Source organism: Lithobates pipiens, unplaced genomic scaffold (assembly GCF_037356315.1).
Source record: "Lithobates pipiens isolate NorthernLeopardFrog02 unplaced genomic scaffold, aLitPip1_a1.2 Scaffold_10, whole genome shotgun sequence".
NCBI classification, from domain to species: Eukaryota; Metazoa; Chordata; class Amphibia; order Anura; family Ranidae; genus Lithobates; species Lithobates pipiens.
This window is the reverse complement of record NW_027507686.1, coordinates 52416045-52442785: the sequence shown is the minus strand read 5'-3', so window position 1 is coordinate 52442785 and position 26741 is coordinate 52416045. Positions and strand designations below refer to the sequence as shown.

Genomic DNA, 26741 nt, shown 5'->3' with positions numbered 1-26741 from the left:
CCGCCCCCTCCGCCAATCAGGAAGCGCGCGTCCCCCCACCACTTACCTCCCCGCACAGAGCACAAGCTGGCTGTGAGACACTCACAGCCCCGATGTACAGACAGGAGGGGAGTCGGGTTACTCCTCCCTCCAGCCTCTATCCCCTTATCACATGACTGGAGGAGGAAGAGGACGTTTCACATTCACACGGTGACTGTCTGCAGATACAAAAGAGGAGGATTGGGGGAAGACAACCTACCTCACACCTACCCTTTCTACTCCTCCAGCAACTCCCCTCTATTCTTTGGACACCCCCTCTTTTCCTCACCCCCTCTCTTCCTCACCTCCCCCCCACACCCCCTCTCTTCCCCACCTCCCTCCCAGACACCCCCTCTCTTCCTCACCCCTCAGACACCCCCTCTCTTCCTCACCTCCCTCCCCCCCATTCTTCCTCACCCCCCTCCCAGACACCCCCTCTCTTCCTCACCTCCCCCCACAGACACCCCCCTCTCTTCCGCACCCCCTCTCTTCCTTACCTCCCCCTCCCCAGACACCCCCTCTCCAGACACCCCCTCTATTCCTCACCCCCCCAGACACCCCCTCTTGCTCAGACACCCCCTCTCTTCCTCACACCCCCTCTCTTCCTCACCTTCACCCAGACACCCCCTCTCTTCCTCAACTCCCCCCCCAGACACCCCTTTTTTTCCTTCCCCACACCCCCTCTATTCCTCACCCCCTCTCTTCCTCCCCCCAGACACCCCCTCTCTTCCTCCCCCCAGACACCCCCTCTCTTCCTCCCCCCAGACACCCCCTCTCTTCCTCACCTCCCCCCCCAGACACCCCCTCTCTTCCTCACCTCCCCCCCAGACACCCCCCTCTCTTCCTCACCTCCCCTCCAGACACCCCCTCTCTTCCTCAACTCCCCCCCCAGACACCCCTTTTTTTCCTTCCCCACACCCCCTCTATTCCTCACCCCCTCTCTTCCTCCCCCCCAGACACCCCCTCTCTTCCCCCCAGACACCCCCTCTCTTCCTCCCCCCCAGACACCCCCTCTCTTCCTCCCCCCCAGACACCCCCTCTCTTCCTCCCCCCCAGACACCCCCTCTCTTCCTCCCCCCCAGACACCCCCTCTCTTCCTCCCCCCCCAGACACCCCCTCTCTTCCTCACCTCCCCCCCAGACACCCCCCTCTCTTCCTCACCTCCCCCCCAGACACCCCCTGTCTACCTCACCTCCCCCCCAGACACCCCCCTCTCTTCCTCACCCCCCCCAGACACCCCCTCTCTTCCTCACCTCCCCCCCCAGACACCCCCTCTCTTCCTCACCTCCCCCCGCAGACACCCCTTCTCTTTTCCCCTTCCCCCCAGACACCCCCTCTCTTTTTCCCTCCCCTCCCAGACACCCCCTCTCTTTTTCCCTCCCCTCCCAGACACCCCCTCTCTTTTTCCCTCCCCTCCCAGACACCCCCTCTCTTTTTCCCTCCCCTCCCAGACACCACCTCTCTTTTTCCCTCCCCTCCCAGACACCACCTCTCTTTTTCCCTCCCCTCCCAGACACCACCTCTCTTTTTCCCTCCCCTCCCAGACACCCCCTCTCTTTTTCCCTCCCCTCCCAGACACCCCCTCTCTTTTTCCCTCCCTAGCCTAATTGCATCCTTTTTGGGAAATCGCTCATCCCAGTGCTGCCGAGACATTGGTCACATGATTGCTGCAGAAAAGATGGTAACCAATTAGACACAGCTACTGATTGGCCAGTTCTGCCTGAATTACAACATGCTACAGCTGGGTGCACACGTGACTGTCGGCTTCTCCAATTGTATTAACGTGTTTTTCATGCATGATCAGGAGTAAGGGGTTTATTGTTTTGGTCATTTGAAAGGTGGTGACTGGCTGTTAGGCAGTTACATGCGTTTTTCAGCCAATCCCATTGATTTCTATTGGGCTGAAAACACTATCCTGCCGCAGGGAAGTGCCTGTACTTCTCTGGGATGACCGCACTGGGCCTCATAGAATAAAATGGAAATCTTCCTGGTGAATGTTGTCCTATATTTGGAAACATGAGACTCATTGCTCCAGTCTGTGACCAGCAACCTACAAGGCTGATAGTAAGCCAAATGAAAGTACTTATAGTAGTTGCATTTTACCCACTTGTGGCAAAATCGCATACCTGTACGTCATTCTGCCACAAGTGGTTGTACCAGGGTGTGCCTCACTTCGGTAAACCTTTTTTAGAGCCGACGGTCAGCTTTCCTGTGATATTAACCGATGCGGCTAAGCAGCCGCTCGATTGTTATCACAAGCAGTGGGAAGGGACGTCCCCCACCCCCACCATCCTACAGCCTCTCTGCCCAGGCCCAAGCGACAAGCCAGTACGTCCGCCCACTCTCCGGAAATCCGAACAAAGCCAGAATTGGCTTTGATGGTGTCTCTGATATAGTAACCCAGAAGTGATGTCACTCCCGGTATATTCAGCAGCCAATAGAGCCAGTTTTAAAAATAATGGCAGTGTTAAAAGCTGCCGATATTTGTGCCTTGAATACTTTGACGTACAAAGGAGGGATTTGGGGTCTTATAGATCCCAGATCCCTCCAAAAAAATACTCAAAAATGCCGCAGTTGATCCTCACTTTACAACTACTTGTTTGGGTGGTCCCTCATTGACATTGACATTTTTGAGTATCTTGTTTCTGTTGTTGAGGGACCCCACCCTAATGGGTGGGGCGGTTTTTTATTTGCGATAAGCGGTAATCCTGGACTATTGACCCCGGTGTTTTTATCAATTATTTAGTCAGATCCCCCCAAAAAAATACCTGAGACGGGACAATTGCTGTCACAGGGATGTTTACATTTCTTGTGACAGCAATTAAAGTGATTAAAAAAATAAGAAACTTTTTTTTTTTTTTTAAAGTGCCCAATCCCTCCGCGCCCGCACCCGCCAATGTAAATTGTGTTCAAACCACAAACGTGAGGTATTGCCACGATTGTTCGAGCAAGAGCAATAATTCTAGCAGAATACCTTCTCTGTGACTCTAAACGGGTAACCACAAAAATATTTTTAAAGCGTCACCTATGGAGATGTTTAAGTACTGTAGTTTGTCGCCATTCCATGAGTGTGCGCAATTTCAAATCATGACATGTTGGCTATCTATTTACTCGGTGTAACATCATCTTTTTCATATTATACAAAATAGGGCTAACTTTACTGCTTAGGTTTTTTTTTTTAATTCATTGAAGTGTATTTATTTTCAAACAATTGCATTTGAAAGACCACTGCGCAAATAGTGTGACATAAAATATTTAAACAACCACCATTTTATTCTCTAGGGTCTCTGCTAAACTATATAATGTTTTTGGGGGTTCCAAGTAATTCAGACTTAAAAAAAAAAAAAATTCAGACTTTACCAAGTGTCAGAAAAAGCCTGGTCTTGAAGTGGTTAAATCCATGTAGTGTTATTTGAATACATAAGTGCTTTTGCAGCCTGAGCAGTGGTGCTGCTTTGTCCCTCTGCATGATGGGTCATCACACAGCTTACCCTGCAGACTCTCTACTTCTCCCTGCCAGAGCTGCTGGGCTAGAGAAGAGGAGAAAAAGGACTCTGCGGGTTCTGGATGACAGTCCCACCTAACACTCAGACAGCAGGAGGGCAAGGATTGGCTGCAGAATATCCTGGGAAGGGAAAGCCCACCCAGGGAGCCACGTAGGGCTGCTGGGAACTATAGGGATTTGTGGGTGATGTAGTCCCCATCTGGAGACGTTAAACTTAGCGACTTGGTGGTACTACAAGTCCCAAAAGAAAGTTGTGCCGGATGGAGGAGAAAGGAGAAGTCTGGGCTGGACCCCGATCACTGTAACGAGCCAATGACTTGGCTATTTAAACATGTGATTGGCTGTGTCTAATCACAACCAATCACATGTAAATATGGAAGTTCCGTTCATCGGTTCCCCTTGCCTCACATTGACAGTGTGTGAGGAGAACCAATCAGCGGCATTTCCTCGCAGGAGAGACCTGTACAGATAATCAGGGCACTGATTATCAGTGCTGCATATCGGTGCCACCTCAGTGCCCATAAGTGTCGCCTCCTGAGCGCACATCATTCTTTTTCTGTCTGTATGTACACTGCACAGTGCCACTTCTCTTGTCCTGTATGCTTGGTGTAATTCTCTATAATGCTCTAATTCTTTCTGGACTCTACAAACATTGGTGTGGCACTAACTGCTTTTCTTATGTTTTTGGATTTCTTTCAGGACCCTCATGGAAGTGGGATTGCTGTGCCATATGAGACCACCTCTGAAGGTAATTGGCATGATTATCTGAATGGGTCACATGCACTATTTGATATTAAAAACAGAAGATCTACTACATCTTACACAAGTACATAGATTGCGAGCTGTCTGTTATCGGGAAATGGTGGGCCACTTTACAGGGTTGTGAGGTGCCCCTTATGATAGGAATGGATGGGTGCTCATTCCTAGCTACGTAAAAAAAGTGAAGGCAGGCCTTCACCATTCTTGATAGGCCCCAGTAATGTGAAAATGTTTACTAAATTGTATTACTGTCTTTTGTAAAACTAATAAAAATTATGGAAACAGTCCATATTTTTTGTTTTGTTTTGTTATGTTACCTGAGTATAGATCTAGGTTTGTCCCAAGCATGTTTGAAGCCATTTACTGTTGACTGTCTCACTACATCTGCTGGTAGATTATTCCAAGCATCAACTACCTGTTCAGTAAAATGTTAGTTTCTAAGATTCATTTTGAACTTTCCTCCAGCTAGTTTGCGGTCATGTCCCCATTTGCTTGATTTTTTTTTTTAATTGAAAAAACTGCCCTTCTGAACCTTGTTCACCCCCCTTTAATGTATTTAAAGGTTTAAGGCTGGCTTCATATATGTGAGTGTTTCTCCGCATCCAATTTGCATGAAAGGCGAGTAAGACCGGCTCTTAATGGAGCAGGTTCAGACAGGTCCGGGTTGGCCGGGGAGCGGATTGCAAAAGGGTCCTGTGCGTGTTTGTGTCCAGGTCAGGTGCAAATTCAGGCAAAAATCCGCACCTAAATCGGTGAAAAGGTAGAAACCCGCGGCCACACATATGAGAATCCGGCCTCAATCATGTCTTCCCTTTCCCTTCTTTCCTCCAGACTGTACATATTAAGTTCCTGAAGTCGCTCTCGATATGTCTTCTCCCCCAAACCTTTCACCCGTCTCTAGACTCGTTCTATCTTATCGATGGCTTACAGTCGGCATGTTTATGGATGGTGAGGAGGAGGAGCAGGAGTCACAGACTGCCCAGAATTTAGGATGGAGATGGAGTCTCAGATTGCCAGATGGTCCACAGTGACCTCCTGAGTGCCTTGTGAAGTCTCCTGAGGGTTAGGTGGGGGCATTTCACTGTTTGATTATGACAATGAAGCCTCTTGTACTCACAATAAACCAAACTGATCATCTCTGCTAAAGACCAAATTATTCAGTTGAACTTTCTACCAAGGATTAACTATACCCCCAGAGATTGCAACCCTACTGTCTCCCCTATCTGCAGTAGATATCAGACTGAGATAGGCACCCTTTATCACATGACGTGGAGTTGACCCAAATTGGGCAACGGCAGGGGTCACCTTGTGCCACAGCAAGCAGGTCCAAGCAACAGAATCCATTGATCTTCTGCTTACCTTTAAAGTTCCTCTATGGCTCCTCTTCTATTTAGCACAGACTATCTTCAAACATGCTGCCTGTAAAGGGTGGGTCACAGGTGGTGAAAGCTGAGTGGCTCACCCATGGGTGGCCTCAACTGAGTCACTCAGCTTGCATAAGTCTGCATCTTTCCTTTACAGCTTCCATAGACAGGGGGAATGGGGGTTTTACCTGGACTAGCACATTGCAACCCTGGATGAGAACTCGCTCATTGCCAATGCTTACTAGCCCACAGCATTGCAGTGAGCAAATGTATCACTGTTATGTAGGCACAATCAGTGACGTTTCCATACAGGGACACTGGAGAAATCAGCAATGACAGGGGAGTTCTCCACTATTCTGTCACCATTCACACACCTGTACACAGCACTTCCTCCCACTCCAAAGAGCTCACCCTCAGGACTCCTGGGGCTTGTAGGATTGTCACATCAATTTCCATAAAAACCAAGAAAAAAAATAAACCTATTTGTGTCAAAATACTTTATTAAAAGAGCTTACATAGATACAAAATGTTTTATATAACATAATTATAAAATGACTTCAAGCATTTCAACACATACACCAAAGATTAAACTGCGAGGAGTTTCCAGAACAAAATACTAAAATATTTAACATCCATACACTAACTTTTTTTATAAAATAAATTCTAAGACCTAAAGCAGGCCATACATTAACCACTTCAGTACCGAGGACTTTCACCCCCTTCTTGCTCAGGCCAATTTTCAGCTTTCAGCGCTGTCGCACTGTGAACGACAATTGCGCATTCATGTAACACTGTACCCAAATGAATTTTTTTATAATTTTCTTCACACAAATAGAGATTTCTTTTAGGCTGGGTTCACACTGAAGTGATGCGGGAACGCCGCGAATCCGCGGCGGGTTCCCGCATCGCATGCCTCCCGCCGGCAGTTCACACTGCCCTATGCGGACAGCTGGGAGTGTCAGTGAAACCTTAATGACACCCCCAGATCAGTTCGCATATCGCAGTGCGATCTGCAAACTCGGACAAGAATCCGATCGCATGGTGTGAACACCCATGCGATCCGATTCTGCTGCGGACCAAAAAAAGGGTCCCGTGCAAGTTTGCGGTGGGTGCGTTGCGACTTCAGCCATAATATCTGTATGGCTGAACTCGCATTGCACAGAGATCGGATGTGATTTGCACTGCAGTGCGGTGCGAATCACATCCGGTTCTCGTAGCCGCTCCAGTGTGAACCCAGCCTTAGTCCAGAGAATCACAAGAGAGATATACACCACCGCTCAAAGGCAGGTCCTGGGAACTCAGAGATAATTGCTGCAGGTGAAGGGATCCGGGTGCGAGCCACAGCATGCAGATAATGTGGCTAATGACAGAACTCTGTACGGCCGCACTCCAATGCTAAAACGATGCTTTATTCAAATTATATTTAGGACATAGCAAATGACATCACAGTGAAAGATGCTAACAGATGATGCGTTTCGCACTAAGGCTAGTGCTTACTCATAGCTGGTACCCCATAGCACACTGCATGTGTTCCCATATACTCTCCATAGCACACTCCATGCTTCCCCAATACACACTCCTACACCCCAAAGCACACTCTATGCATCCCCCATACACTCTCCAATACCCCATAGTGCCCCCCATGCATGTCCCATACACTCTCCTATACCCTATAGCGCACTCCATGCATCCCTACACACACTCCTATACCACATAGGGCACTAAGGTTTAATCAAGTACGTAATTCCAGATCTAAGCTACATTACATCATGTAAGTCACTTTTTTTTTTGCACTGTATATTCTTCCTTCCTTTCTTGTGGGAAACGATGATGCCACATGTTGTACCTAATTTGCAATCTTTGTTCTGTACTTGGAACTTTTCCATTGTATGTTCTTGTTTACCCAATAATACCTTTGTGAAAAAAATTATAATAATATCAACAGGCAGTTGAATACTTACATGGAAATTAAATGCTTACTTAACATACAACACATTAACCTACAACAGGGGACAGGAAAATCCAGACAGATATGAAATTCAATGACATTGCTTTGATTTGGACCATCATTTTAAGATGACGAGGCTCCCCTTAGACCTGGTTCTGTACAAATCTATGCAAATTGACAATTGCTCACCATGTGCCAGGAGCACCAGCAACCACTCCCTTTATGCACGTTGTGGATACAACATGGGCTGTTCCTTCCTCTGACGGGCCCACTGCACCTGAAGAAATGTGCAACCCCAATGACATGGAAGAATTTTTCTTAAGCTTCAACCAAGGTGAACCCGTGCAAAACAAAGCAAAAGGATATTTTTTTGGTGACCATCCACAAGATGGCCCTGTTTGTGTGCATTTTATATCCATAGGAGGACAATATAATGCGTCTTGCGTTTTTTCGCCTGGATGTATGAATTTACAGTACATGTAGAGAGGGATAGACTGGTGGGGTTAGGTGGAGTTCTGCAATACAAGCTGGTTGGGATTTTTAGTGCAGCAGAGGAAGGAAGCTGGGAAATCTGGAATTCTGTCAGATCTATAGCTATTTTTTCTGAGAGATGTGCATGCTCTGACAAGATAAACCAAAAAAAAACCCAAAAAACTTTTGGATAAAGTGGTGAGTGTTTGGAACCCGGGTCTGGTTTCTAATGTTCTCTCTGTCCCTGGTGGGCAGATTTACACTGTGTCTTGGTAACCATTTACACCGGGATTAAAAGTGAGGAAAATTCTAAATCACGAGCTGTCACCAGAACAGGAATACTTTTTCTATTGACAACTAATAAGAGGATTTTCCCCTTGCTTTGTAGAGATTTCCTCCTGTTTTGCCTACAGGAAGTGAAAGGAAATCTCCCCAATGAGAAACGCATTGGCAAAAAATAAAATAAAAAACAAACAAAAAAACAGCAGTTTACCTTTCACGCTATTAAAAAGGGGTGGCCTTTAGATATACCTTATTTTTGTGAGCCTTGAGGATCACAGGAATTACACCGTACTGTTGCCTACAAGGAAGATTGGACCCCCATCCTTTCTTCTACCCAACATGCCCCAGTCCTGTGATAAAGCAATACCAAGGGCATGAACAAAAACATAGGGCTGGAACTCTGTACCCCAATGGACCCCAAGAAATTAATTTTATGGCACTTAAAAAACAAAAATTTATATATATATATATATATATATATATATTGATAAATTTGAGACATCCAAAAGCAGTCAAACTTGGGCATTTGGAAACAGCTTAAAAAACAAAAATAAAAACAAAAAAACACTAAACAAGACTAGGAACTGCCTGCAGCCCAGGGTCTTTTTGGATTACCAATGCCTGAATCTGAATGGATGAGGTGGCGTGCCAATACTACCACAGGTGCGAGAGTATTGGGGATCAACCTTATGCTCCAGACCAGGATAGAGATGGTAACCCCCAGAGGTAAACGTGGCCAGAAACCAACCCAGAGTCAGCATAAGCTGAGCAACCAGAAGAGATGGAACAATAACAATCTCGGGCATGTTGAGTAGAGCAAGAGTTAGACTGGGGGGCTGTTTTGGAAAAGTTGCAGGGTGCCAAGTCAGGGGGCATAAGGGGAAAAAGGTGGTTAATTATGCTAATCATCAGGGGGTCCCTGTCCCCAGGTGAGTAGCCAAGCGGGCCCTTGTCCTCAGGGGAGAAGGAGGGACTCTGTCCCCAGGAGAGAAGGGAGTCCCTGTCCTCGTGGAAGATAGTGTGATATGGGGTGGACTCACCATGACCAAGTTTGCAGGTCCCTCATTTATGGTTGTCTGGGCTCCCTCCAGCAGCACGGATGGGCGATTAGCATATCCCCAGGGAGCACAGCTACAGCTTGACATGCTCTATCTACAGCACACTTTTCAAAAGAACAAAGAGTACACAGAACAGTGGCGTTGCGTCCATAAGGGGTGCAGCCCCGTCTCGCCTGGCACCACTCTTTGACCATAGATAGATTAATGCATTGCATTGTAATCCTGAATTACAGTGGCGGGGTGTTTTTTGCAAGCACCTGATTAGAGCCATAGGCTCTAGTAGATGCCAAAAAAGATGAACAGCGGGCGTCATTCTGTGCGTTCGCTTTTCATTTAGCGTTGTGTTAGCAAAGCAAAGGAATTTGATTTGCTAACACTGAACCGCCTCTTAGCCAATTAGGTGCTCGGGTCTGTTACCTGATTGGTTGAAACATCAGGCGCAACGTCAGGTGCTGTGATTGGATGCCTGAGAAAGGACGGAAGAAGACATGGAGGAAATTTATGGGTACAGTGGCTGCGATCGTTTTATAGCAGCAGGACTGGCACTGTCACGAGCAGACAGGCAGGAGGACAGAGGAGAGGAGAACTTCGGATGACAGAGGCAAGTAAACTGACCAGGGTGTCAGGGCTCAGCAGCCATGATGAACCGTGATCTGTTTCACGAAGTCGAGGCCAGAACAAGGTATTTCAGGTGATATGGGGGGCGGGGGGCCAAATAACACAGCACAAACACTGTGCTGCATAACATGCTTTAAACTGAAGTTCCACTCAAAAGTGGAACTTCCGCTCAAGGTAAGGCAAGGGCTCCCTCCTTCTTCCCCCACCGCTGGGTCAGTAAGAGAGTGTAGCGTGCTTCACGCATGCACAATAGAGACCAGGCCGTGAAGCCGCAATGCTTCACTGTTGGGTTCCCTTACCGGCAATTGCGGCAGCAGCAGCACCCCATAGCTGATGGTAACGTCACCTGCGGCGCCGACATCGCTGGACTCCAGGACAGGTGAGTGTCCTAATTTCAAAAGTCAGCAGCTACAGTATTAACACTTTTTAAAGAGCGATTATGACAGCTCCTTATTTGTATTATCCCCCTCCCCACCAGAAGATTACAGAGCTGGGGTGGCATGGAGGATTTCTACTAGAAGAAGAATCAGCATAATGGACACATCTTAAAGTTGTAAACTCTTGTGTTTTTTTCACCTCAATGCATCTTTATTTATTTATTTATTCCCCCCCTCCGGTGTTGTGTGTGTGATCTTCTTTATTTAAAGCAAGCTGTGTTTATTGAAGATGCAATCCAGGTAAGGATAGGAGTATGAAATATGCTCTTTTGTGTTGCACAGATTACAGTTCTGTTTTGGGTCTACATGGAATCTCTCTGATCGCTGGAATCAGGATTATTTAGTGATGTGAAGCACAGGGCCAGCTATAATTTGGTCCACTTTTAAGTGGTAACTCCACTTTTTTGGGGGAAAAAAATAGCAAATAAAGAAAAAAATAAATACAGCGTGTACTATTGCGATACAAGTCATATTGTACTTGAATGCTATTAAAAACGACCTTTCCTTTTCAATCTGCAGCAGCTGTATTATTCTATAAATGCAAAGCAATATGGCTGCATGGAGTTGTTCTGTACACAGAATGTGTACTGACCTCTCCGCAGAAACATCATTTACTGCTTGTGTGATTGGCTCACCAACTTTCCCAGAAGTCTGCACTAAGATACAAGTCAGATTTCAGGCATCCCCTGCAACAGAAATGTAATTTTTAATGAGATATTTCCAATAGGAACACGTCTAAAGGGATGCAGGCCCAGCAGCTTTCCTCATTAGTGCCCTGCAGCTGCCACAGCTGACTGATAATTATGAAACCACTTCCAGTAGACCCACTCAGTACAGGAACACAGACAAACACACATGGATTTCTTCAGAATGTGAATGGATCATGCAGCTGTGTGCCAAAATCAAGCAGACAGGAGGATATATACAAAGATAATATATATATATATATATATATATATATATATATATATATACACATACACACACACATATAAATATTTTCAGACACCCTAGAGAATAAAATGGCAATCGTTGCAATACTTTGTCATGCCGTATTTGCGCAGCGGTCTTACAAATGCAATTTTGTTTGTAAAAAAAAATGCACATTTTGAATAAAAAAAAAAAAAATAGGACAACAGTAAAGTTAGACCAATTTTTTACATTGTGAAAGATAATGTTACGCAGATTAAATTGATACCCAACTTGCCACGCTTCAAAATTGTGCCGGCTTGTGGAATGACGACAAATTTTGATATTTAAAAATCTCCATAGGCGAAACTTAGAAATTACTACAGGTTACCAGTTTTGAGTTAGAGGAGGTCTTTTTCTAGACATTGCTCTCGCTCTAACTGTTGTGGCGATACCTCACATGTGTGGTTTTAACACCGTTTACATATGTGGGTGCAACTTGCATATGTGTTTGCCTTTGCACGCGAGTGTGGCCGGACGGGTCACTTAAAAAAATTCCTCCCCTTTAAGACCATTGGATGGAAGAGACATTTGATGTCTCTTCCGTCATCCAAAGGTATGGAGTGGAGTGGAGGCCATCATTCCCTCACTCGACTTCCAGCCTCAGAGGGGAAAGGATCGGATTGTCTCCGCCGCTACCGATGGCTCCTGTAATCGGCGAAGATGACCGAAAACGCGGGGGGATGGGTACTTCTCCCGCCGCTGATAAAAGTGATCTGGTGGTGACCACTTTTATCTGAAAGCGGACCACCTGCCATTTCTAAAAATACTGGGGTTATGGCAGATATTAGCTTCCATAACAACGGTATTCAATGTCAAAGTACCGACGTATAACGGCGGCGGGCAGTCCGGAAGTGATTAACTTGTATAAGAGCGGTATGAACAGCGAGCTTTGATGAAGGATTTGTAGAGCTTTCGGCAAGTTTTTTTTAAGCTTTTAAATTGTGGCTTGACAAATCCCAGGTGCCAGGTCACCACGGCGACTAGAAATTGCACCCTGGCACCTGTGATTTTTGTCAGTGACAGGTGCCTTTGCTACAGGGCAGGCTATGGGGTCTTGGCCAGGAAGGTGGAGGCGGGTCAGGCATCACAGGCCCTCTGGACAGAGTGCTGCTTGGCACCACCAACATTAGTGAACATGATTAACGGTGCAGCGATGACGGAGCAGGAAAAGAGTGAAGTCCAGCTGGGGATTCCTGGTGGCCTGTCACCCCCACTTCTGCTGCCACTCCCCCCCCCCCCGGGTATTGCGGGAGGTGGTGGCTCTGCTCAGGAAGACATCAGCCTGGCTCAGGAACATGGGGGATCTGGAGTCGGTGGTTTCCCGGCACCACAGCACCCTACTCCTCTGGCTGGAGGAGAGGCTGAGTGGATAGAAGGGGAGCTGAGCTGGGGGCAGTTCATAGAAATGCTGGAGAGCCCACAGGCCAGGATGTCCAGCCCGGGCACACACTGCACACAGCAAACTGATTTTTTTATTTTATTTATCACTTGGATGCAGAACTTCTGTTTTGATATTTTTTTCCTTTTATCTTTGCTATATCATATTCAACATTTTCCCCATAGTAGGCTTGCTGAGTCTGGTAGTCCACCAGACTTTATGGCTTAGTTCAATCGTTATTTTCCTTTTGCAGTAGGGAAGTGGATACAGTCAATTTTAATGTTAGCACCATAATAAAAAAATGTAGAGAAGCGCTAATCCCATATGAAAACCTAGAAAAATATACAGTATATGTACTCTACAGTGAGGGGAAAAAAAGTATTTGATCCCCTGCTGATTTTGTACGTTTGCCCACTAACAAAGAAATGGTCGGTCTATAATTTTAATGGTAGGTTTATTTTAACAGTGAGAGACAAAATAACAAAAATATGCAAAAAACAAAAACAAACAAACACATTTCAAAAAAGTTTTTATATATTAATTTGCATTTTAATGAGTGAAATAAGTATTTTATCCCCTATCAATCAGCAAGATTTCTGGCTCCCAGGAGTATTCTATAAGGTAACAAACTGAGATTAGGAGCACTCTCCTAAAGGAAGTGCTCCTAATCTCAGCTTGTTACCTGTATAAAAGACACCTGCCCACAGAAGCAATCAGATTCCAATCTCTCCACCATGGCCAAGACCAAAGAGCTGTCCAAGGATGTCAGGGACAATATTGTAGACCTACACAAGGTTGGAATGGGCTACAAGACCATCGCCAAGCAGCTTGGTCAGGAGGTGACAACAGTTGGTGCGATTTATTTGCAAATGAAGAAAAACAAAATAACTGTAAATCTCCCTCGGTCTGGGGCTCCATGCAAGATCTCACTTCATGGAGTTTCAATGATCATGAGAACGGTAAGGAATCAGCCCAGAACTGCACGGGAGAATCTTCTCAATGATTTCAAGGCAGCTGGGACCATAGTCACCAAGAAAACAATTGGTATCACACTACACTGTGAAGGACTGAAATCCTGCAGTGCCTGCAAGGTCCCCCTGCTCAAGAAAGCACGTGTACAGGCCCGTCTGAAGTTTTCTAATGAACATCTAAATAATTCAGAGGAGAACTGGGTGAAAGTGTTGTGGTCAGATGAGACCAAAATCAAGTTTTTTTTACATCAACTCAACTTGCCGTGTTTGGAGGAGGAGGAGGAATGCTGTCTATGATCCCAAGAATACCATCCTCACCATCATGGAGGTGGAAACATTATGCTTGGCGGTGTTTTTCTGCTAAGGGGAAAAGACAACTTCACCGAATCAAAGGGATGACGGAAGGGGCCATGTACTGTCAAATCTTGGGTGAGAACCTCAGCCAGGGCATTGAAAATGGGGCGTGGATGGGTCTTCCAGCATAATGATGACCACAACACATGGCCAAGGAAACAAAGGAGTGGCTCAAGAAGCACATTAAGGTCCTGGAGTAGCCTAGCCATTCTCCAGACCTTAATCCCATAGAAAATATATGGAGGGAGATGAAGGTACAAGTTATTTAATGGCAGCCTTGAAACCTTATTGACTTGGAGAGGATCTGCAAAGAGGAGTGGGACAAAATGCCTTCTGAGATGTGTGCAAACCTGATGGCCAACTACAAGAAACGTCTGACCTCTGTGGTTGCAAAGTCATGTTTTGCAAAGGGGTCAAATGCTTATTTCATTAAATGTAAATCCATTTCTAACTTTGTTTTGAAAAACGCATTGCCGTCGTCCTTGCTGTGCTTTTTGGGCGCTAGCGGTGCGCTTTTAACCCCTGCTAGCGGCCAAATAAAGGGTTCAAAGCGCTGCTGCCACGGCGCTTCCCATTGATTTCAATGCTAAAATATTTCCATTTATCGGTTATATCTATCAAAATCCATAGGTCGTTTTTGGCTTTTAACTCTATGAGGGATGGGGGGGGGGGGTTGTGCTAGAAGTGATTTGGGCTGGAAGGAGGGATTGGAGTGGGATGCGAGTTGGGAGGCAGGATTGGGGGACATAACTGTAGTGTATACTACCACTTTGAATTTTTGAATTGGATATACTGATGACAAGTGACTCGCTGCTGCAGGCACCTTATAGCTTATCCGTATCTAAATGTGATTGGTGGGGCTGCACTGCTGTAGTGATTGTCAAATTAATTTATGCAAGAAAGCTAACTTAACATTGGTGTGCAAGGATGTAAATAATGGTAATTCAAATAATGTGACATTGAGCAAATAAATATCTAAAAACGTGAGAACTCATAACACAATCCATACCACTTTAGGTGATGATTACAGTGCAATAAATATTTGAAAAAGAAGATGCAAATAAATATATAAAATATGTAGGCATTCATCTGCCAATATTCAATGATTGCTATGAAGATGGCAGAATATTAATTATGATTTATAGACTGTGATATTGGGGTGTTTAGCTCAAGTGGATAGATGCATTTAGGTGCAGTGAGTCCACATCAGACAGGCATTTATAGTTAAGGGCCTGGTAGACCATGTTTATTGAAGGGAAAAACAAAACAAAGGTCCATCCAGGAATCCCACGCAGGGGTCCAAGCTTCAATTAAATACACAAAATCTAAATCTCTTGTACTATGTCTGCAGTCTCTGACCATCTCCTGTAGTCTGTCTGCAGTCTCTGATCATCTCCTGTACTGTATCGGCAGTCTCTGATCATCTCCTGTATCATGTCTGCAGTCTCTGACCATCTCCTGTACTGTCTGCAGTCTCTGACCATCTCCTGTACTGTCTGCAGTCTCTGACCATCTCCTGTACTATGTCTGCAGTCTCTGACCATCTCCTGTACTATGTCTGCAGTCTCTGACCATCTCCTGTACTATGTCTGCAGTCTCTGACCATCTCCTGTATCATGTCTGCAGTCTCTGACCATCTCCTGTATCATGTCTGCAGTCTCTGACCATCTCCTGTATCATGTCTGCAGTCTCTGACCATCTCCTGTATCATGTCTGCAGTCTCTGACCATCTCCTGTATCATGTCTGCAGTCTCTGACCATCTCCTGTAGTATGTCTGCAGTCTCTGACCATCTCCTGTAGTATGTCTGCAGTCTCTGACCATCTCCTGTATCATGTCTGCAGTCTCTGACCATCTCCTGTATCATGTCTGCAGTCTCTGACCATCTCCTGTACCACTTCCGCACACTCTCTGACCATCTCCTGTACTATGTCTGCAGTCTCTGATCATCTCCTGTACTATATCGGCAGTCTCTGATCATCTCCTGTATCTTGTCTGCAGTCTCTGACCATCTCCTGTACTGTCTGCAGTCTCTGACCATCTCCTGTATCATGTATGCAGTCTCTGACAATCTCCTGTACCATGTCTACACACTCTCTGACCATCTCCTGTATCATGTATGCAGTTTCTTAACATCTTGTGTACTTTGTCTACAGTCTCTGACCATCTCCTGTACCACTTCCGCACACTCTCTGACCATCTCCTGTACTATGTCTGCAGTCTCTGATCATCTCCTGTACTATGTCGGCAGTCTCTGACCATCTCCTGTACTGTGTCTGCAGTCTCTGACCGTCTCCTGTACTGTGTCTGCAGTCTCTGACCATCTCCTGTATCTTGTCTGCAGTCTCTGACCATCTCCTGTATCATGTCTGCAGTCTCTGACCATCTCCTGTATCATGTATGCAGTCTCTGACCATCTCCTGTACCATGTCTACACATTCTCTGACCATCTCCTGTATCATGTATACAGTTTCTTAACATCTTGTGTACTTTGTCTACAGTCTCTGACCATCTCCTGTACCACTTCCGCACACTCTCTGACCATCTCCTGTACTATGTCTGCAGTCTCTGATCATCTCCTGTACTATGTCTGCAGTCTCTGATCATCTCCTGTACTATGTCTGCAGTCTCTGATCATCTCCTGTACTATGTCGGCAGTCTCTGATCATCACTTGTACTGTCTGCAGTCTCTGACCATCTCCTGTACTGTGTCTGCAGTCTCTGACCATCTCCTGTACTGTGTCTGCAGTCTCTGACCATCTCCTGTATCATGTCTGCAGTCTCTGACCATCTCCTATAGTATGTCTGCAGTCTCTGACCATCTCCTGTGTCATGTCTGCAGTCTCTGACCATCTCCTATAGTATGTCTTCTGTCTCTGACCATCTCCTGTATCATGTCTGCAGTCTCTGACCATCTACCGACACCAACTGGTGCACTTCTTTGGTATATGTTTCTGATATTTTCAAGGCAAGTACCATTGAGGTGACGGCCATGATGTTGTAGGTGGACCGCTTCACCGTGAGGTTAAGTAGCTCAGGGAGTGCTCTGAGTGTGATTTGATCAGTCTGAGTAGCATCTTCCTTCGGTCTTCTTCATCCAGTTCTGTATGACTAAGACAGTTGTCAGGTAGGAAGTAGTGTTCAATGCTACTATTGTAGGCATAGCTTTCATTTCCATATTCCATAAGGTACTGCAGGTCTCTTCTCAGACTATGGAGGTTATATGGTTCCACACATGGGTTCATTGAGCAGATAGGTGACCCTTGTCCGAGCACGCTACCCGGCCAGGAAAGGGGGGGACGAGCAAGCGCCCCCCCCCCCCTCCTGAGCCGTACCAGGCCGTGTGCCCTCAAAATGGGGGGTGCCTTGTTGATGAGGACAAGGGCCTCTTCCCGACAACCCTGGCCGTTGGTTGTCGGGGTCTGCGGGCAGGGGGCTTATCCGAATCCGGGAGCCCCTTTTAATAAGGGGGCCCCCAGATACCGCCCCCCCCCCCACCCTATGTGAATGAGTATGGGGTAAAATGTACCCCTACCCATTAACCTGTAAAATAAAGTAAAAAAATACACAACACACAAGATAAAATAGTTTATTGCACAGCTCCGGGGGTCTGTCGTCTTCGGGGGTCTTCTCGCCGGACTCCTCCGCTATCTTCTTCTAGCTCTTTTACTAGCGGAGGAGCCCGGCTTTCTTCCTCGATGCCCACCTCTTCTTCCGACTTCGGGGGTCTTGTCCCCCACTTCAGTTCTTCTGCTGGGCTTCTTATAGCTCTTTTACAGGCGGTACGGCTCTGGGGGGGGGGGGAGGGGGGGGGCGGTCACTCGTCCCCCCCTTTCCTGGCCAGCCGGGTAGCATGCTCAGACAAGGATCTCATGTGGACCTGGGGGGGGCCCCCACGCCGATTTTTTTTTTTCAGCGCTGGGGTTCCCCTTTAAGTCCATACCAGGTGGCGGGGTCAGCGACGTCTCCTTCGTGGGCCCCACCTACCTGGAGACACGCTCGAAATGAGCGGACTTTCCTCCGCGTGTGTGGGCGAGTCTGTTCATTTCAAAAGTAGGGCGGATAGTACGGCGGACTTAGTACGCCGTATTAGTCCGCTGAAAAAGTGCCGTGTGTGGGCAAGTAGCCCGTTCGGAAAGTCGGACGGACAGTCTGGCGGGAAGTCAGCCAGACTAAGTCTGTCGGATAGTCGGCTACGTGTGTACGCGGCATTAGAAGCCAGAGGACTTTTTATTAGAAACATTTAAACCCATTTAAACATTGAACCTGTTGCCCAGATCATGTACTGAGAAATATTTACATAATTTGAACAAGCAGTAAAATTCCAATAAAAATAAGTCCACCTTTATCTCTGTATCTATAGACATTGTGGATTGCATTGTAATTCATTTTCTGAACAGAAGCAGTGAAATCTCAGCTGTTTTTCTATGGAGGTCAGAATCTTGGCAGCCTGCCAGTCTTCCCATGTAAACAACCTGCAGATATTTCTACCATATTAGGCGCTTGCTGACCAGGTAGGGTTGCCACCTTTTCTTCAAGCCAAACCCGAACACTTTAGCGGCACAATTTTTTTGTGTGGAGTATACACTATAGGAATATAAAAGACTTAGGACACCTTTCAGTGCCTCAAGGAGAGTAGAAATGCAGCGAGCTAGGTGCGCCATGGTGAACAGTGAGTGTTTGCCAAATTACATTGGGAGGGGCTGAAAGGGACATTGTTAAATAAAACGCATTCTTGTACCCATAAATTATGATTAAATTAATAAATAAAATGTAATTTTTAAAAATATGAATTAGCCTTAAAAGCGGACTGTGTCAGGAGAGCAGTGGACTGTGTCAGGAGGGCAGTGGACTGTGTCCATACCAGACCTTGGAATCCATACCAGACCTAAGGGCCTGGTATGCTCTCGGAGGGGGAACCCACGTCAAATTTTTTTTCAGAAATTTGGCGTGGAGTTCCCCCTTCAGAGCTCATTCTCTGATTGGCCACGGCAAAAGTCGCCTGGCCTGGGGAAACCTTTCTGGCTGTGAAAGCTTTTTGCATTCATTCAGCTAAATGCACGAACATTCTCCACAAAGTCGAGGCTAGAAAGCCTTTATGCGGTGACTCACCTCTCACTGTCTGGCAGCTCCGCTCGGGCTAAGGAACGGAGCTGCCTACGTCACTTCCGGTTTTCGTGAAGCAGCCGAAAGCCGGAAGTGACTGCCTGTCTAAGATTGACAATGCTCCCGCCCGTAGAATCACAGTGATTTTACGGGCGGAAGCTAGTCGGCGTTCTGCAGTGCGCCGCAAGGCGGGTTTTTAACCCGCAAATGAAGCGCCATGGATGCAATCTTGTGATTGCATCGACGTGGCGCTTCTCATAGTGCACTGTGACCGGCGCCACAGTACACTATGTTAAATGAAATATATATATATTTTTTTTTGAAATGTCTTAAAGGGCCCGTTTTTTTTTTTTTTTAGGTTTTTTAACTTTTTTTATTTTTATTTTTTTTTTTTTTTTTACACCTAGGGAGAGGGGGGGCGGCGCCCGGGCGCCCCCTATGGGCGGGCCGCCACTGCCCAGGGTGAGCCTGATGTCTGCTAGGCAGGAGGAAGCAGTGATCGGGCTGCAGTCTGTGTACGGTCGCTTGCTCCGCCCACCTGTAGAGGACCTCTATTAAAGGCCCTATCCAGCCTGAGAGGAGCCTGTGCCCAGGAGAAAGGGTGTGTTGCTGCCATAAAAAGGAAGCTGGCAGTAGATTTGGGCACGTCCTCCTCCCTGCTTTTCGATTCTTCAGCTGCCACCCCTTGTCTGCGACCGCCCACCGGCTCCCTCCTGCATGCAATCATCGGCAGGCAGTGTGGGCTCACTGAAGTGCTTCGGATCCCCCCTGCACTCAGCATTAGTGCGGGGTGGTCTGACACTATGTCATTAGTGAGATGGCGGAGGAGGGGAGATACATCATCAACAGAGCAGTCTCATCACTCTCGGGCAGTCCAGTCTGAATGATGTGTACGGGTCTGGAGCAGATGAAAACCCGTACACATCATTAAAAAAACCGGACTGTCCGGGTGAAACCCGTACAGGTGGCAACCCTACTCAGCACAGAGCTCTGAAGGAATGGCACCAATGTTCAGTTTCTTCAAAGTACATGCGCTGGTGATGTCACTGGCTGCTGCTCACTGGAATATCTCCTAAACAGTTAAACACATTTATTAAATATTCCTATTACCTACATGTAAGCTTTATTATAAACTTACCTATAGGTAAAAATGTCATAAAAGACTTTACCGTACTATGACTTTAATTCAGAGTGGATAATCCATCTCCATCTAGTGGTCGTTTTATAATGACACTTCAATCTATACAATTCGTATTTGTCTTGAAAGGCAGTACCCTTTACAAAATCCATGATCACCTCCTCCTAATCAATATCATCAACTAAAAATCTAACAAATAAAAAGAGACCGCAGGTGAAACGTGTTCCCCTCCCATGCAGGAAATGTGCACAGAACGCCCCTTTCCTGTGTGAACAGACCCTCAATGTCACCCCAAACCCGGGTAGCAGTCTTGTGACAAAATATGCTTGGCTCTCCGCTGGAAAAAAAAAGTACAGGAGCTACTTTGGCGCTGGCTGCCCTATGCTGTCACACAACAAATGCACCAAAACAAAGCAATGTGTCGGCCAGGTGTGAAGGCGGCCTGATTGTTAATGACAATTAAATATATGGCACATTGAACAATCTTTTCAGTCTTTTAATTGTATAGATCATTATTTTTCAAACTTTTATCAGTCAAGGCACCCTTTAAAAAATATGGACAGTCTGGGGGCTCCCCATTTCAAAAGGTAAAAACTATTCTAATAGTTTTGCATAACACAGCAGCATCCACACATGTAGGACCCCCAACATTAGGGGGGATTTATTCTTCCAAAGCAAATCATCTTTTATAAACTGGTATTGACTAGGATTCCAAGGTTTCTCTTTTCCCTCAAATTTTCTCCATCACTCAGCTAAAGTGCCCTCAAGAAGGTTGTAATGGTGCACAATGGAAACCTGTGGCTAAAAGGCAGCTTTATCCACATGCTGGCTTGTATGCAATTTTGGGGCAATTTTCAGGCATTTTGCCAAGGCACCTCTGAAGAAACCTCACGGTGCCCCAGGGTGCCTGGACATCCTGGTTGAAAAAAGCTGGTATAGATAATATGGTTATATATATATATATATATATATATATATATATATATATATATATATATATAACATTGTTTTAAGTCCCTCTTATGCTGGGTTGTCTCTGCCCAGACAATCCAGTGTTGTCTCGCTGCGATCCGCTACTCAGTTGTCACATCCTGGGTCCCATGCTGCCATCCTGGTCATTGAGAGTTGGCTGCCTCTTCTGGGTTCAGGCACAAGCCCCGCCCCCACCCCTCCAGATGATCCACACCAGCACGCCACGTCTGCCTATCAGATGCTGTGGATCCCTTCTCCTGTAGCCTCCTAGGATACATGATGTGGTATCCCAGGAGAGTGGTATGAAAAAAGTTAACTGAAGAATAGCATTTTACTATACAGAGGGGGGTGGGGGCTGTGAGTGCATGTAGGGGGGGTCATTTTAGGATTTTAGGCTCCACTTTAAAGTGTATCCCCAGCCAACTTTCACAAGGTGGCCTTCCTTATTGCCATCATGTCTGCGAGGTGAGTGCTAGCAATATTGTCTTGTATAAAACTTGTATGGACAAGGTTGTCTTGAGGCCTGGAGCCTCCTTTCATCGTAAAGTGGATGTAAACCTGATTCATGAACTTTTTTCATGTGCTCTGATTAAACCAAGAGTCCTTTGGTGAAATCGATTGGTCAGAAGTGACGATCTAGTGATCCTCTCTCCCATTCGCTAACATACTTTTGACCAATAGATTCCAAGCCTGCCCACCACGACAAGGTAGACTCTTCTAGGGCAGGACCTACACTAAACTACACTAAGCTACCCTACTGGATGCTAGTCATCGTTTTTCTAATGTTGGATGTATGTTTGTAGTAGGCCTCGTCCTATAATCTGTGTGTGCGATCTGCTCTCTCCTAATCAGTCGTTTTATTTCCTTCAACCCCTCCAAATCTTGCAGTGTATGGCTATCTAAATGTGCTTCTAAAGCCCTAAGTTTTATCACCTTAATGCATTCTATGTACTAAGGAGAAGGACCTTCTCTGCTGACGCTGCCCACCCAACCCCCCTTTTCCTTACCTGAGCCCATCCGATCCAGCTTCTACCAATGTCTCTCTCCTCATTGGACAGACTGATAGCAGTGGGAGCGATTGGCTACAGCTGCTCTCAATCAAATCCGATGACATGGGGGTGCACGGTGGCCCGAGTCCCGCTTTCTGTGTCAATACATGCAGCAGCGAGTCTCGGGAATGAGCACGCACAGGTGCCCCCAGGGAAAGCGGCTTTCCGTGGGGGCACCCGATGAAGTTTTTTTTTTTAAATAAAAATTGCCAGTCTAAAAAGATCTGTTATTACTATACTTATACGTTCATACAATTTTTTTTGTTTGTTTTTTTTCTCATCAAACATCAATTACTGTAAAACTGCTAGAAGTATGCTGTATAGAGGAAAGATGTTAAATATTTATACAATTACATGTATACATTTTCTATACATCTATACATTTTTTTTTTTCCAACCCTTAACTATTAGGCAGTGGCAGCTGGTGACGTTTTAGGATGGGGGCGCAAGACCCCGCCCCTTCAGACCACCGCTCACTCAAGTGCAAGTCTATGCACTTGCTCGGTCAGTCGATCGCGCTGGAAGCTGTGGCGCGATCGGCTGCACCACAGAGCGCTCTTTTTTTGGCCAAATGAAGCACCTCGTCTGCATTCTTGTGATTGCATAGACGTGGCGCTTCCTATATTGCACTGCGCCCGGCGCCAGTGCACATAGGGAGGGAAATTTAAAAAAAAAATTCTTAAAGGGACATGTTTAAAAAAAAATCTTTTTTTTTTTTGTATTTTTTTTTTTTTTTTTTTACTACATGGGAGGGGGGTGGTCAGCGCCTGGGTGCCCCCTGTGGACGGGCCTCTACTGGGCTTTGGGCTGCAGGTTTTGGGATATGGGCTGTGGGCTTTGGACTGTGAGCTAAAGGAGAGGTTTGGGAATTAATGGAGAATGACAGAGGGAGGCACAAACATGCCGAGACAATTCCATGACAAATAGTTTACAAGGACGTTAACTAAAATATCTATCTTTTTATTTGATTTTTTTTTTTTTTTAACAAGACCAAAAACATACATACTATTTTATCCTATCACTATCCTATCTCTATTTACAAAATATATAAATATATAATCATTTTTTTTTCTTTTTCTTTTTCAAACAGAGGTGAGGGGAAAGGGAGGGGTTTGGGAGTTAACAGAGGATGTGACGAGGAATCGGAAACGCACATAAGAAACAATTTCATGACAAATAATTTACAAGTACATTGACTTAATAATATCCATCTTATCTATAAAAATCTATACAAGAACAAAAATCATACATACTGTCTTATCATATCACTATCTCTTCTATGTTTACTAAAAAAAATTTTTTTTGCATTTTTGAATTTTTTTTTTTAAAACAGAAGTGAGGGGAAAGGGAGAGGTCCGGTAGTTTAACCACTTCATGCCCAAAGTATGTGATATGACGTCATAGACTTTGAGGGGGATATCTGAATAATGCCTGGATTGTATTTTTTCGGCCAGCGACACTGCGCACCGTAAGAACAATCCCAACAGCTCAGCCGCTTGACCGTTCTTACAGGCAGCAGGAGGGGATGCCCCCCCCTCTGCCACTCTCCGGTGCTCTTCGTGGGCTTGCCTGTACAATCGGCGACCCAGAGAAAGAATCGGTCACCAACGGAAGTTTACCGTAGAGATTTATGACGCTATGTCACATCCGGGCCGGCGGATGTAAACAAAGCCGAGAGCGTTCATTTTATTTTATTATTTTTAACGATCTCAGCCTTTCCAGCCTGGAGGAGAGATGTGGGGTCCATAAAGAGGACCTGTCACACACTACTCATATAGTAAACTCTGGTTTAAAAATATATATTCAATTTAAGTATGTGTTCTTAACCCAAAAAAGTAGCTATGGGCTTTCTTCTCCCCAATTAGCTGCCCAATCACACTTCTTTTGTGTACTTTGGTAAAGAAGTGACACTAAACTCCAGTCCCTTCATTTATTTTATGATCCAACTTCCTGAAAAGGGCAATGGGCTTTAGACTTTATGCTATGGGCTATAAGATTTGGGCTATAAGCTTTGGGCTCTGAGCTTTGTAATGTTCATAGAGCAGTGTACATGACTGCAACTAACGTGCACTGCTCATTTGAAACAGACGTGAGGGGAAAAAGAAGGGGTGTAGGAGGACCATTAACTAATGGATGTGTATGAATTTTTAATGAAAAATAAGGATATTGTTTAGTGGAAAAAAAAAATCCGGCCTCCTCCACCCCTTATATCCAACAATCCCTCTCCATCTTTGTAAGATTAAAAAAAAAATGTGTTTTGCTGTTTATATGTTGAGTTTGTAACTACATTTTGTAGTCTGGTCTGGAATCCTCAACTTCATCAGGATGAAGGGACTCCTTTTCGGTGATAATTGTCTGAAGCGCTCACCTGGAAAGCTTGAAGCTGCATCAGGATAAAGCGACTCCTTGGGCACTGATGAGATGGCACTGATGAGCACTGATGGGCTGCACTGATGAGGTGGCTTTGAGGTTGGAACTGATGGGCACTGACAGGAAGCACTGATGGGCACCAATAGGCAGCACTGATGTGCCACTGATGGGAACTGATAGGTGGCACTTATAGGCAACACTGAGGTGGCACTGATGGGCACTGATAGGCAGCACTAACATGTGGCACTGACAGGTGACACTGATGGGCAGCACTGAAAGGTGGCACTGGGCAGCACTGAGGTGGAACTGGTTGGCACTGGCAGGTGGCAATGGTTGGCACTGGCAGGTGGCACTAATTGGCATGTGTCACTGGTTGGGATTGGCAGATGGCACTGGATGGCAATGGTGGGTTTCACAGCCGATAGTGTAACTGAATGCTCTCTGCAGCACTGCGGCATGTGAAACTGTATGGAGAAAGAGAGGAGCTGACAAATTCAGAGTGATGTCGGAGGTGGTCGGGACACGGGGTGGGCGGGACCCGGCAGCTATCCAGCCAATGATTGGGCTGTTTAAGAAAGGGGCAGGTGTTGGATAGCTGGGTCTCGCCCATCCCGGGTCCCGCCCACCCCGACATTCAACCTCAATTTTGACAGCTCCTCTCTCTCTCCATACAGTTTCACACCGTGGTGCTGCTCTGCCAACAGAGTGTGGAGAAGGGAGGAGGAAGCTCTCGCCATGTCAGCGGCTGTTGCATTGCTCCCTTCCTGCTCCATCCCCACTCCTGCCGCTAATAACTTTACCAGACAGTGCTCTGTGTGTGGAGGGCCTACGAGGCCTGCAAGGCACCTCCACTTTCCCAGTCAAGACCCCACAGCCCGCTCTATAGCAGGGGCACCTGTCACTGACAAAAGCCCAGGCCCCGGGGCACAATTTCTAGTCGCAATGGTGACCTGGCGCCTGGGATTTGTCGAGCCCTGCTCTATAGGGATCATTACCACATTACCACCTATCGATTACCTCATACTCATCGTCCTCATCGTCCTCTTCAAAAATCTGAAAGTAAATCATCAGCTGTTCAATGTTAAAGTACCACACATTACCATTTTCATCAAGCTGAACCTCAAACCTGTCGTTGAGCCACTCATCGATGTCAATGTCAAAGTGGATTCCGTGGTCCTGCTGGTCCTGCTGGGGGATGGCAATAGGAGCACGGCACAGTGGACAGGTTGCGCTTTGCTCGATCCAACGTTGGATGCAGCCCATGTGGAACTCGTGAGCGCAGGTCAGAATGGCCGTGTCTTCTCCAGGTTCATACCCTAGAAGACAAATTGAACATCTCACCTGCTCCACGCCACGCAGCTCCATGGCCGGCGGCGGTGCTGGAAGATGTTCAGCCACCCTGTCGCGGTCTCTCGGCGAACGGCTCCTGTTCCTGGGTGGGTCCGCCTCCTGTCTCCGCTGATGTGGGGCTCTGGATCGCGTCCTGTGGGCGATTGGTGACTCGTCGCTGTCCTGGCGTGAGCGCCTTCGCCGGGATCTGGGACGTGAAGGCCGAGGCATCTTGTTGAAAGTCTGTATACCTGCAAAAAACTATAAAATTAATGATAATATTCTAATAAGGGTTAGTAATAGCGATAAATATCAATAAAAATTATAAAAATTGTGGTTATTTGCCATCAGTCGCTGAAAATCGCAGTGAAATACGGGAGCTCATAGGTTTGCTAATCTGACAGAACTTCGCTGCTTTTAAAATTCAACATCTAAGCAGTCAGACGTTCTAAGTCCTGTATTTCACTATAGAAACTAACTTTACTGTTATAAATACGTCTAAAATGCAAAACTCTGGTGGGTGTAACAACATCTACCCCCCATCAACCCCCTTCTGTGTTCACTCATCTACCCCTCATAACTCCCCCTTCTATGTTCACTCATCTACCCCTCATAACTCCCCCTTCTGTGTTCACTCAACTAC

At 46.2% G+C, this 26741-nt stretch overlaps 1 long non-coding RNA gene across 1 annotated transcript in view; it reads left to right on the top strand.

The window, feature by feature from the left end:
* Window positions 1-43: 43 nt before the first annotated feature.
* Window positions 44-26741, top strand: part of LOC143925349 (uncharacterized) — a 120379-nt gene continuing 93681 nt past the window's right edge. Inside the window, exons 1-2 of the long non-coding RNA XR_013261951.1 lie at window positions 44-189; window positions 4223-4271. This is a non-coding gene — a long non-coding RNA (uncharacterized LOC143925349). The remainder of the gene's footprint in view (window positions 190-4222; window positions 4272-26741) is intronic.